Source organism: Archocentrus centrarchus, unplaced genomic scaffold, assembly GCF_007364275.1.
Source record: "Archocentrus centrarchus isolate MPI-CPG fArcCen1 unplaced genomic scaffold, fArcCen1 scaffold_41_ctg1, whole genome shotgun sequence".
NCBI lineage: Eukaryota > Metazoa > Chordata > Actinopteri > Cichliformes > Cichlidae > Archocentrus > Archocentrus centrarchus.
In genome coordinates this window covers 1,312,097-1,323,860 of record NW_022060267.1, presented here as the reverse complement: position 1 = coordinate 1,323,860, position 11,764 = coordinate 1,312,097, and positions in this window count along the sequence as shown.

The window sequence follows — 11,764 nt, the reverse complement described above, 5'->3', positions numbered from 1 at the left end:
GATTACCTTCATCCATGTTATTATAATCGGGTTCTGAAGGTTCTACTGATGTGCGGTGAGTTGAAATGTTCTATTTTAGGTCTCAAAGGGCTGTAGACACACATGAACATCAGCAGGCAGAAACATGATGAGAAACATGAGCTGCAAACTCAATAAACTCTACAACAAACTTCAGCATCAGTGCAGCTCATGAGTTTTCTAACATCAGAACACAGTGAATGTTGGACAAAAACAAACTGAACTCTTTGCAGGGGTCAGAGGTCAAATCCAGCTGCATCCTGATGTTCTCACCACCTGAAGCTGCGTCTGTTTTGGAGCTGCTTGGTTACCTGCTCTAATTAGACGTGCAGGGTTTTTGCAGCCTACAAAGTGTCCGACCTCATGTCACATTTATTCTTGTGTAGCTGGATTGTGTGTGTTCGTTACTTTGTGGTCACATGCTGATGTTTTATATGTGCTGCTGGCTGGGACCTTTTTTTTTTTTCACCTTGTTCATTCCCTCACGTCCATCCCGACAGTTTCAGCGTCTCCCTCCAGGAATGTGCTGACATTGTGAGTCCTTATATCGATGCTCTGATTATTATTCCTGATCTTTGTTCTCTGACTGACACATTCAGACAGAAAAGCAGCCGGAAACGCACGAGTGGACTCGGCAGGGCTGAACAGGTTAATCACAGTCACTGTAGGCTGCGTGGACCCTCCTTGTAGCTACATTTCTTAGGAGTTGCCGGTTGGATTACCTGGTAGGTTACTGCGTAGGATCAGAGGTGGTTTCTGTAGCCGCCTTTTGTGCTTCTGAGGTTTGTGGTTTTTCCCCTTGAGAAACATTCTGCATATTTTTCATCATCTATAAGATACAGTAAACGCCGCCTCAGTCAGGTTCAAATGACTCGTGGAATTTTATCCCACTTGAAGAAAATCTGTCTTATGTGTAAGTTGGATAAATCAGATTCTTCAAAAACAGTTTGGGGTCTAATATCAAATTTCACAGCAATGTTGCTCTGCTTCATCCCTGAATCTGCTTCCACAAATTTTATAATGTTGTATTTTTGCTTGTAAGTGCAAATTTGTAGCTCACGCTCGACTCCTGCTGCCATGATGGTCTCCAGTGAAATGAACTGATTCGCCCAGTGCAGCCAATCCAAACACTCAGCCACTCAAGCGTCTCCAGGCCTTGTTAGTGTGTGTAGGTGTGCACGAATGCATGGAAGTGGGCGGAGCCGAGGAGGGCTTTATCGCTAAACCAATCCCACTTATGGATCACATTTAATTGGAAATGTATTACAATGGCACCAGATTTTTCATCCGAGGTAGGTGAAAATCCAACTTGTATGATTCGATTTACAAGATGATTTTATTGGAATTAACATCAGGAAGTGCAGAAATTAGTGCTTTTACTGTACTCGTTTCTGTCTGTGCCATCGTACTCAAAGAACCCACATGAGACTCTGCTGCTGTCTTAGCCGAGCATTATTTTGCAGCCCAGCATGATGAACACACACGAGCACACACACACACACACACACACACACACACACACACACACACACACACACACACACACACACACACACACACACACACACACACACACAAAGCTGCCGGTTGCTCCCAGCTTAAACTGCTAGAGCAGTATTAATGATTTCATATCAATCATAAGGCTTTTAAATAAAATAATGAGGTCAAAGGTCAGTTTTCTATCATTTCAGTTAGTTTTAGTTTGCTTCGTAAACCCACAATACAGTTTTAGTTAGTTATTGTTTTTTCCTTTTAATTATAATGTTTATTTATTTCAGTTAATGAAAATGTTTTTTCAATTTCAGTTTTTGTTATTTTGTTTGTTTTCATTAATGTTAATTAACTTGATTTGGACGACTCACAGTGATGATGTAATAAAGCAGGACCCCTCCTGTTGTGTGTCTGCCCTGATCAAAGTGTTGGACCCTCTCTGAGAAAACAGATGTAGAGCAGTTTAGTGTCTTAACTGTGACAACAGGCTGATGACTGCTAAAAGAAAATGTAACCACCTTACTTCCTGTTACATAACTCAAGAGCTCTCATAAGAACACAAATCACACACAATTACGTCGACTGCAATTTTGTCCCTTTCAGTCTCTGCTTGGACATATTTACTAACAAACACACAGTTTAGGGCTGGTGTTATGGACCAAAAATAATATCTTGATATTTTTTAGCTTTCTTTAAAAAGCCAGTCTGCAGTGAAGCAGACTTCACCAAAGTACTTCCTGTGTGTACTGTTGTACATCCAGTACTCTGTGCAAATAACAAACATGTAACCAGACTGAATGAACAAACTTCATCCTTCAGTCAGCAGGATTTCAGCCAGCTCAGTAAATCCACAGACACACAGTGGGTACAGGAAGTATTCAGACCCCTTTAAATGTCTCACTCTTTGTTTCATTTCAGCCGTTTGCTAAAATCAAAAAAGTTCATTTTATTTTTCATTAATGTTCACTCAGCTCCTCATCCTGATGGAAAAAAACTGAAATGTAGAAATTTTTGCAAATTTATTAAAAAAGAAAAACTGAAATATGACGTATTTACGCCATGAAATTAGCATCATGATATAATTTGTTTTACCGGGCAAGACTTTTTTTTTGTATTGTCACGACCTGGTCGGCCTACTCCTCCTTCTCTCCTCTCTTTGTGTGTGTGTGTGTGTGTGTGTGTGTGTGTTTAGGCTTCGTGGCTGTGCCATCGTAGGTGGTTCCATGGTGTAGTTTCTGCAGTTACACACCTGCTGCACATCATCCTCGTCACTCACCTGTGGGCTGTTGGGCTGATTGAGACGCCGGCTTTAAAAGAGAAGCTTTCTTCAAGCTGATGCCAGATTGTCTCATTGCTAGTGGTAGTCATAGCGTGACTAAACTAAACTAAACTAAACTAAACTAAACTAAACTAAACTAAACTAAACTAAACTAAACTAAACTAAACTAGTGATGAGAAAATGAAGCTTTTGTGAAGCACTTGAGCCAAATGGTTTGTAAATAGGTTCATTACTCAAAGCTTCAATTATAGCGCCCTCTCCTGGAAAAGTGCAATGCTTTCAATGACACACCTGCACGCACGCGCTCACACACCTCAATGATCTGAAGCATCTTTGCATTGTTTGAGGCGCACACGTTACGACCAATTATCATGATATCAGGTTCTATTACACATAAAGATGGATGAATGTGTGTGTTGTGTTATTGAGCAGAGTGCTGGGAAAACATGGCATTAACTGGCTGTGATTGTGTAACTACCGCTTTAGCGTTAATCTTGATACGACAGCGTCCGTCATCACGGTGAAAGGACGAGCCAGCAAAGACTGTCTTTAATTCATAACTCAGCAGTAACTGTTGGTCATAATAACGCTAAAACTGTGCGAGTATGAACCTGCTGACTGCTTCACTCGTAACCAGCGAATCACCTGAACCAGTCAGCTGATTCAGTCCGAGAACGAAGCAGTTGCTGCTTCGGACGTCATGTGTCACGTGATTTTTTTCGCTCTGAAGCTTTGAAGCAGAGGTTCTCTGGAGATGTAAGCCCAGGGTTCGAAGCACGTATTAAAGCTTCGGTTTCACACGCTCATCACTAAACTAAACTATCACTCAGCCTCAGCCTGTTTGTTGTGTCCCCCTCGACTGATCTGTTTCTCTATTAAACTTTGGAATATTAAGCTCCTCGCCTTACGAGTCCTGCACTGGGGACCTCTACCTTGTTGGCCACAGCCCGAACCGTGGCCGTATGTTTCATGATAGCTGTTAGGGTCCTTAAGCAGACATGTAGTGTATCATAACCAGCAGACATCTTGGTCGATTTATTATATGTTTCACCAATACCTCAAACATAGCCCAGAATGTGCAGCTACTCAAACAGCTGTTTTACTCCCATATTCATCTATTTATGAGTCTGGCCGTTTTAAGCATAATTTAATAAAATATCTATTACTAAAGTGTTTGTTGATTAAAGTAGGTTTTGTATCTATGAATTTCCCCCATGTTGTGGAGAAAGCAGGGCTTACTGTTGTTTTTTTTCTCTCTGTGTGGGTTTCTTTTTTCCACGTTCTGTGTAAGCTTTTGTGTGATCAGTAACACAGCGCCGTGGCTGTTTCTTAGTTGTGAACATCACCTAATTTTTCAAGCATGAAGCGATGAGAGTGTGATCGGCTGACACGGTGATTTTTGGTGTTGTTCAGATGAAGGCGCAAAGGATCATGGGAGTTCTCATTTCAGTGTTTATGTGTTTAGTTACAATGTTGTCAGCTATGTTTTGCTGCTCTCTCATCGATATTATTAGCTTGAGATGTGAATTACGCACGTTGTCAGGTATGGAGGCTAGCTAGTAATGGAACACCGTGACCGTGATGGCTGTAGTTGGTAACGGCCTACGGTCCCCGTGACTGATCCAGAATACGTCTGTGATTTGTGTGCCTAAAAGCAGCAGTACCTGTGTATGACCAGTAGGGTGAGGTCGTGAGCTCCGAAGCTGATTATAAGCCTGTTCCTGCAGCGTTTGCACAGAGTTGAGGATTTCACAATGTCACAGGAGTACGACCTGGTGGAAGTGGGTAACTTCCCTGTGGAGACGTGTCAGCTACACGCGGTCGTGCTCGACTTTGTGAAACTTACCATCAAGTCCATTCTAAACATGATTATTCAGAAACACAGAAGACAGATTTGTGCAGGATGTGAAGCCTCACAAAGAAGACACACCTGTGGGGCTCCTTTAGAGAGGCACTACTTTTTCAAGTATTATGATCACCTATCAAAGATTTTGGAATGGACATTTTATCCCTATATTGATGCAAATTCTCCATTTGGAAGGTTTCACCCCGGACACACACAGACTTATGGGCACAACGGAGGCTTATCTTCACGAGTTAAGAGAGGTCAAAGATATTGAACGTGCGCTTTTTGAATTTGAGGACAGCGTTATCGGAGTCAAACGATCATCTGTTGACCAGGTGATAAACCAGAAGCATCATCTGTGGATTTAACTTCATTGTGTGCATTTAAATCGAAACTGCAGACTTTCTGGCTGATTCCATTGTTTGTACTTGATTTACTTAATTTATGTTATAAAATTGTAATTATTTTATGTCTATGAACATGTATTTTAACTATGTGACGTTTGTATTTCTGTTTTACATGATTATATTCTGCTGCTGATTATCTTAGTCTGAACACCCATGAAAATAAGAGATTTTTAATCTCAAGGGATCCTTTCCTTGCTAAAATATCCCCTTAGTTTGATATCACTATAGTGGACTTAAGTATTTTTCATAGTATCATATCACTGTTTGTTGATGCACAAAGTCTGCAACAAGATGTTTGAAATAAAAGTTTGTAATGCAGTACTGATGAGACACAGCAGCGTTTTTATACACAAATCTGCACACTGTCTCCTGTCTGAGTATTGATCAGACACTCGATGGATCGTATAGTTATGATCCATGCTACAAAGACCAAAACATAATGTATTTATATGTTTTTGTGTTTCAAGCGTGTGTTACAGTCGGGTCATTGAGCTTCAAAGGAAAAAAAAAAGTCCACACAACTCTGCTCATAAACCCTAAAGGTGTTAAAGCATCTTTGTACTTCAGCACAGCTGTTATCAACATTATTCTTAAGATAATTACCCACCTATTCAACTGCTGATTGATCCATAAAGACTTTATATGTTCATATATCACACCAAGCATTTCACAAACTCCATGTTGGACACGCAGGACTAGTGAACGTGTAGACACACAAAGTATTTTGTTTATCTCCACAGTTTGTATATCACTCCTATTGTGGTTTCAGTTTAAAGCAGCTGTATAAGAGAGAGAAAAGCAGCAACTATATTCTAGCAGCACACTTTAAAGAAAAGCTCAAAGTTTACTCAAACAGCGCTGCACTGCGCACAGCTACTATGAAACGGGTGAATATCAGTTAGGATTATCTACCAGGCTTTGTTTTATGAGTAAAATCATTTGTACTGAATTATATTACTTAAAACTATGAGGTGAAAGTAATACCATCACACAAGGTTGTGATGTTTATGTATCCAAAAATCAAAAACATTCAGCGCTCTGAAAGCATTATTGGTTCAGTGTCCTTTATACACACTTTACAAGCTTTGTACCAATAAAGTTCACAGATTAAGCAAAAATGGACTCTAAGCAGTGCAAAATCCCACAGACTGAAGGAGATAACTCAGAAAACCTCATCCACACAGATCAGCAGCTACCCCACATCCACAAATCCTACCAACACAGACAGTAGCCCCCACCCTGTTGTAACACCCCCCCCCCCATCACACCCCCACCAGACTATCATCACCACTTCTCCCCCATCAGGCCAGAACTACCCCCACATCACCCCCCATACCAACAGTTCTGCGCTTGATTTAAAGTTACAGTCTGATGTTTAATTTTGTAGCGGCTAAACTATGTGTTTAACTCACACAGCTATGAGCTATGATTGAGTAAATTAGCCACGTATTTTCAGAGCCTACATCAGTGGTAAGTGGAATCTGAAGCTAAGTTAAATAAAAATAATGCAGCTGCACGAGGGTTGCAGGTTTCATACTTACTTCATACCTGATAGAGCAATACCAGGCTCATGTAGTTGAAGAAACAATTTCAAAACATTTATTTAACAAGATACATTCACGCGTATTTTGGTGTAATCAAACATGGCTCGTGCACTTAGTTTGTAACCACAAGTTTATTCTGTAGTGAAGATCATGAATTTTTTTTACCTGTGTAACAGTTTTAATGAAACACATGAACAGATGTGTTTAATGTGACAAGAAAAGGTGAAAAGAATCGTTAGTTGCACATTTTGTAGGTGGGGAACAAAAGATAAGTAAGCACAGAAAAGTCCTTTTTCTTTTTGGAACACAAAACTATAACTTTTAACCCGTACACAAAACGGTGTATCACTCCTGCTTTATGAACGTTTATTCCATCACGATCCCATTCACGATCTACTGACCGACCAGTAAAAATGAGTGGAAGAGGAAAGGGCGGCAATCGCTAAGTTTATCCTTGCCCTTCCCTCCCTTGGCATTTATTATGCCCCGACTTGTTCCTGCATCTTATGCCTCTAAGTTTGGCAGTTTATGGGTTAGATTGAAATATACCGGTGATGGAGAAACACCTACTCGGGAATATGTAGCCGAGGAACTGCTTTTCCAGACTACATGGGTTAATCCCCGTGACATTTACTCATTCATTTCCTTGCCAAACAAGAGAGATTTTGAACTGTGTTTCCTTCAAGAACCCCCCCTTCGACGTTTCCTGGAAATCGTGTCTTCCAAAAGCGATGATCCGAAATGGAAGGTATGGGCAATCGAAACACCCCTACAAGTTGACATAACAACCTTGGTGGTTAAGTTCTGGACTGGTCGAATACCAGACCAGGACATTGAACTGTACCTAAAAAGATACTGTGATATCCTACAGCCCCCAGTTAAACCTGTGGACAAGTTTGGCTTATGGTATGGGATAAGGAAGTTCAAAGTCCGACTGAAGGATAGCAATGGGCATTTTGTCCAAATACCAAACTCCATCTCCTTGGGCCCGTACAACGGCCGCATCATTTACTCCGGTCAAGTGGCCAGATGTTTCATTTGTCAAGCAACAGATCATCAAGTCAAAGAGTGCCCGACTATCAAATGCTGGAAATGTGGGAGTTTAGGACACAAAGCCAAAATTTGCCAAAATGAGAGTGAATGCTCTCTCTGTGGAATTAAAGGACATCCCTTCTTTGGATGCCCCAAGTCATATACCAACATGACTAAACAGACCCAGCTACTCACCACGGTCTCAACAGTGATAGCAGGACAGACGCCTAATACTGGAGAAAACACCCAGCTTCAAGCTGCAGTGACACCAACACCAGCAGTATCAGAACCAACAACTGAATCTCAAGGATCGTCTCAAGTGGAAATTGAAGAGACTCCATACGAGGGTGAGCGGCCTGCAGGAGAACATGGAGACTATCGAGCAGCTGAGTCACAACATCATATTAAACATCTGGAGCAGAATCCGGAGGAACAACTTGATAATAATGCAGGACAAGGTACAGCCCCGCTGTTTTTGGAGAGCAGCTATGAGGACAACGAAGATAATGAAGTCATTACTGTTAAGGAGAGAGATGAGGAAAGTGCATCTGACCAATATGAAAGTGCCAGCGACAGTGAGGACGTCGGAAATACATCAGTTTCTTCCTCTGGAAGTACCACGATCTCCCACGCTGCTGCCTTTGCTGTGTCAGAATCTCGACGTATCTTCACTAACGTGAACCATCTCGCTATGGAAGAACCAGTAAATGATCTACCCAGCGTGAACAGGAAGAGATCCGTTTCCTCCTCTTCCTGCAGTAAGGTGAAACGGAAAGACAACAGACCCAGTCCTACGTAAGTCATTATTTCATCTTCCTTTGGTTCTATATGGCTTTGCTCAAAGTAGTGACTTGGAATGTTAGAGGTCTACAATCGGACAGACTGCGGAAAAAGAAAGTGGAGTTTTTGTTGAAAATGGACTTTGACATTCTGTGCTTACAGGAATTGAGGCTAAAAACTGACAGTGATGTAGCTGATGTAAGACTTATGTGGGGGCAAGGGCGTTCTGTGGTTTCCATTGGGGAGGGCAGTGCTGATGGGGTGGGTATTTTCTTCAAACACTCGGAGGTAAACATCATCAAAAGAAGAGACATTATCCCCGGGAGACTCCTCCTAGTGGACTGTTTTTATTGTGGACAAAAACTTCGTATTGTTAATGTGTACACTGCCCCCGAGAGAACCAAGAAAATGTTTTTGTTTAAGAAATTGAGGCAAACACTGGAGGTTGGTTATGATGTAATTTTATGTGGTGATTTTAATACTATAACTGAGGAAAAAGAGAGAATTGCTGCTACGCCTTTCAAAGCATCTGGTGAAGGAAACCTTTTAATCAAAGTGTCTCTGAAGCCTCCCTCAGAGACACGTACAGGATTTTAAATCCCCACAGTATACATTTCACCAGATTTGACCCAAAAACCAAAACAAGAATAGACAGAAAATATATTTCTTCCCAAATTCAAGTTTCACATTATGAAACAATATTTTCTGATTGGTCAGACCACATGCTGGTCAAAGTCAGGATTATGTGTCGCTCAAACCATTTAAAAAATTATTGGAAATTAAATACTAAATGTCTTATGGATGTGGATTTAATAACAGACTTAAAAGTGGAAGTTCAAAAGATTTTACAATTAAGAGTTTTGGTCAAATCTGATCTGGAATTATGGGACTTATTAAAAACTAGACTGAAAGATTTCTTCAAGTTTAAGTGTCGGGAAATAAATAATGTTAAAAATTTAGAATATAACGAATATGTTAATAAATATATAAAACTGAAATGTAAAAAATAAGAACTGAAGAAGAGGAACATGAGATGAATGATTTGAAGAATAATATAGATTTGATAAATAATGAATTATTATATAATATGCAAAAATCTACTGGATGTAATGAAAATTGTAACATCAATTATGTAATTTCCTCTAGTCAGAAGAGGCGTAGCAGCAATTTTATCACAGCTATTAAAGATCTTACAGGTAAAATATTTTATGAAGAAAATGATAAAAGTATCAGGGAGAGCTGTGTGTCCATGTTTTCAGAACTACCCTCGGATAAAAAACCTTTGAATCCTTGCTTGAAGTGGTCACCCCCTTTGATGATACAATCTTTTCTCCATTGATAGGAGAAATTAAGAAGGATGAAGTTATAGCGGCCATTAATCAATTAAATATCAATAAATCTCCAGGCCCTGATGGCCTCCCTGCTGAATTTTATAAACTACATCTGGAAGACGTAATTAACCTTTTAACCTCAGCACTAAACGATGGTTTGCAAAAGAAAAATTAAGTGATTCCTTTTATCAAGGAATTATGTGTTTATTATATAAGAAAGGGGATAAATGTGATTTAAATAATTATAGACAACTAACTTTAATGAAGGTCGATTATAAAATATTGGCAAAAATTATAATGAATAGATTCAATGATATATTAGATAAAATAATTGATAAAGAGCAAACTTGTGGCATTAGAGGTCGTCAAATGTGGGATAACTTGTGCACCTTGAGAGAGGTTGTATACGCCAGTAAAGACACAGACTTTTACATCCTCGGTCTGGACCAAAGGAAAGCCTTTGACTTTGTCTCACACACATATCTGTGGGCAGTGATGAGGAAATATGGGATCCCTGAAGGTTTTGTTAAAATGCTCCAACTGTTATATAAAAGGTCTATAGTGCAAATAAAGGTTAACGGGACCTTGAGTGAACCTTTGAGATTTCCCGTGGAGTGAAGCAAGGGTGTCCTTTAGTGCAGCATTATATGTATTAGCCATCAGTCCTTTACTAAAAATAATTCATAAAGATCCTCATTTTAAAGGTTGTATGCTTGATGAGACACATAAAGTGATTGCCATGGCTTATGCAGATGATGTCACTGTAATTATAAAAAATCAAGAAGAACTAGAGAGATTAAATGGATTCCTCAAACTGTACGAATCAGCATCTGGAGCCATGCTGAACAAGGACAAAACTGCAGGTGTGTGGATAGGACGAAGCTTAAACAGGCCCACCATAGACATCCAGGTTAGGAATGAAATCAAAGGTTTAGGAATATGGATTACCGGAAATGATAGTTGCCACACAAATTGGTCAAAGAAGGAGTGCGAGGTTAAAGAAGAAGTCTTAAAATGGGAAAATAAAAACACTAATTATAAAGCACGCATTAAAATTGTTAAAACCCACATCATTTCTAAACTTCTTTTTCTTGCCACTGTGTTTCCTCCCCCACAGAAAGTCATCATGACACTCAATAAATTGTGTTTAAAACTGATATGGGGAACAAACCGTGAGGTAACACAAAGAATGACGATATATAAAAATAAAAGAAATGGTGGTTTGGGAGCAACAGATCTGAGTATTGTACTTAAAATCCCTTTTATTAAAAACATCTGTAATGCAATGAACAGAAGAGCATTTTGGATTAAAGGAACTGAAAATCAGTGGAATAAATTGAGAGGAAGAGCAAAGATCTGGTGTTCCCTTCTATAAACTCATGTTTGGAGATTTTATGGCAAACTGTTTAAATATAAACTGGAATACTTCAAGTACAAAGCAAATCTATAATATAATTAATGAAAAGAACAATGGGGGACCAATAAAATATAAATATGCAAATAATGATGAAATCTCTCAAATGATTAAAAATGTAAATGAAAAAGTAATTTCAGAAAACTTAAGAGATCCTGTGTGGCTCATTTCTGCTGGCAGACTTCCTGTTAGAGCGATTGTACAGTGGAGCTGTTATGTGACCACAAAGAAATGTCCTAATAATTGTGATGAAGATGAAACCCTGCAGCATTTCCTCCTGGATGTTAGCGAACAACAGAAATAAGAAGCAGAATGGTTGATGTCGGGTTTGATGTAGATATTAATGAGAGATCTGTAATTTATGGATTATTTAAGGAAAAAATGCTCGACAGCAAAAGAAAGTTGTTCTGGTTAATTATGTGCATTATCAACACCCACATTTGGAAAACAAGGGCCAAGTCAGTCATTGAACAAAAAATGATTAACAGTGATGTTGTTTTTAGAAATATTATCGTGGATCTGAGGAGGAGGAAAGCTATTGGACAGATGAATAACACCCCCCCTTCCCTGGAATATTTTAAAGATATAAAAAACAAATGTACAACAAATGTAACGATGATTA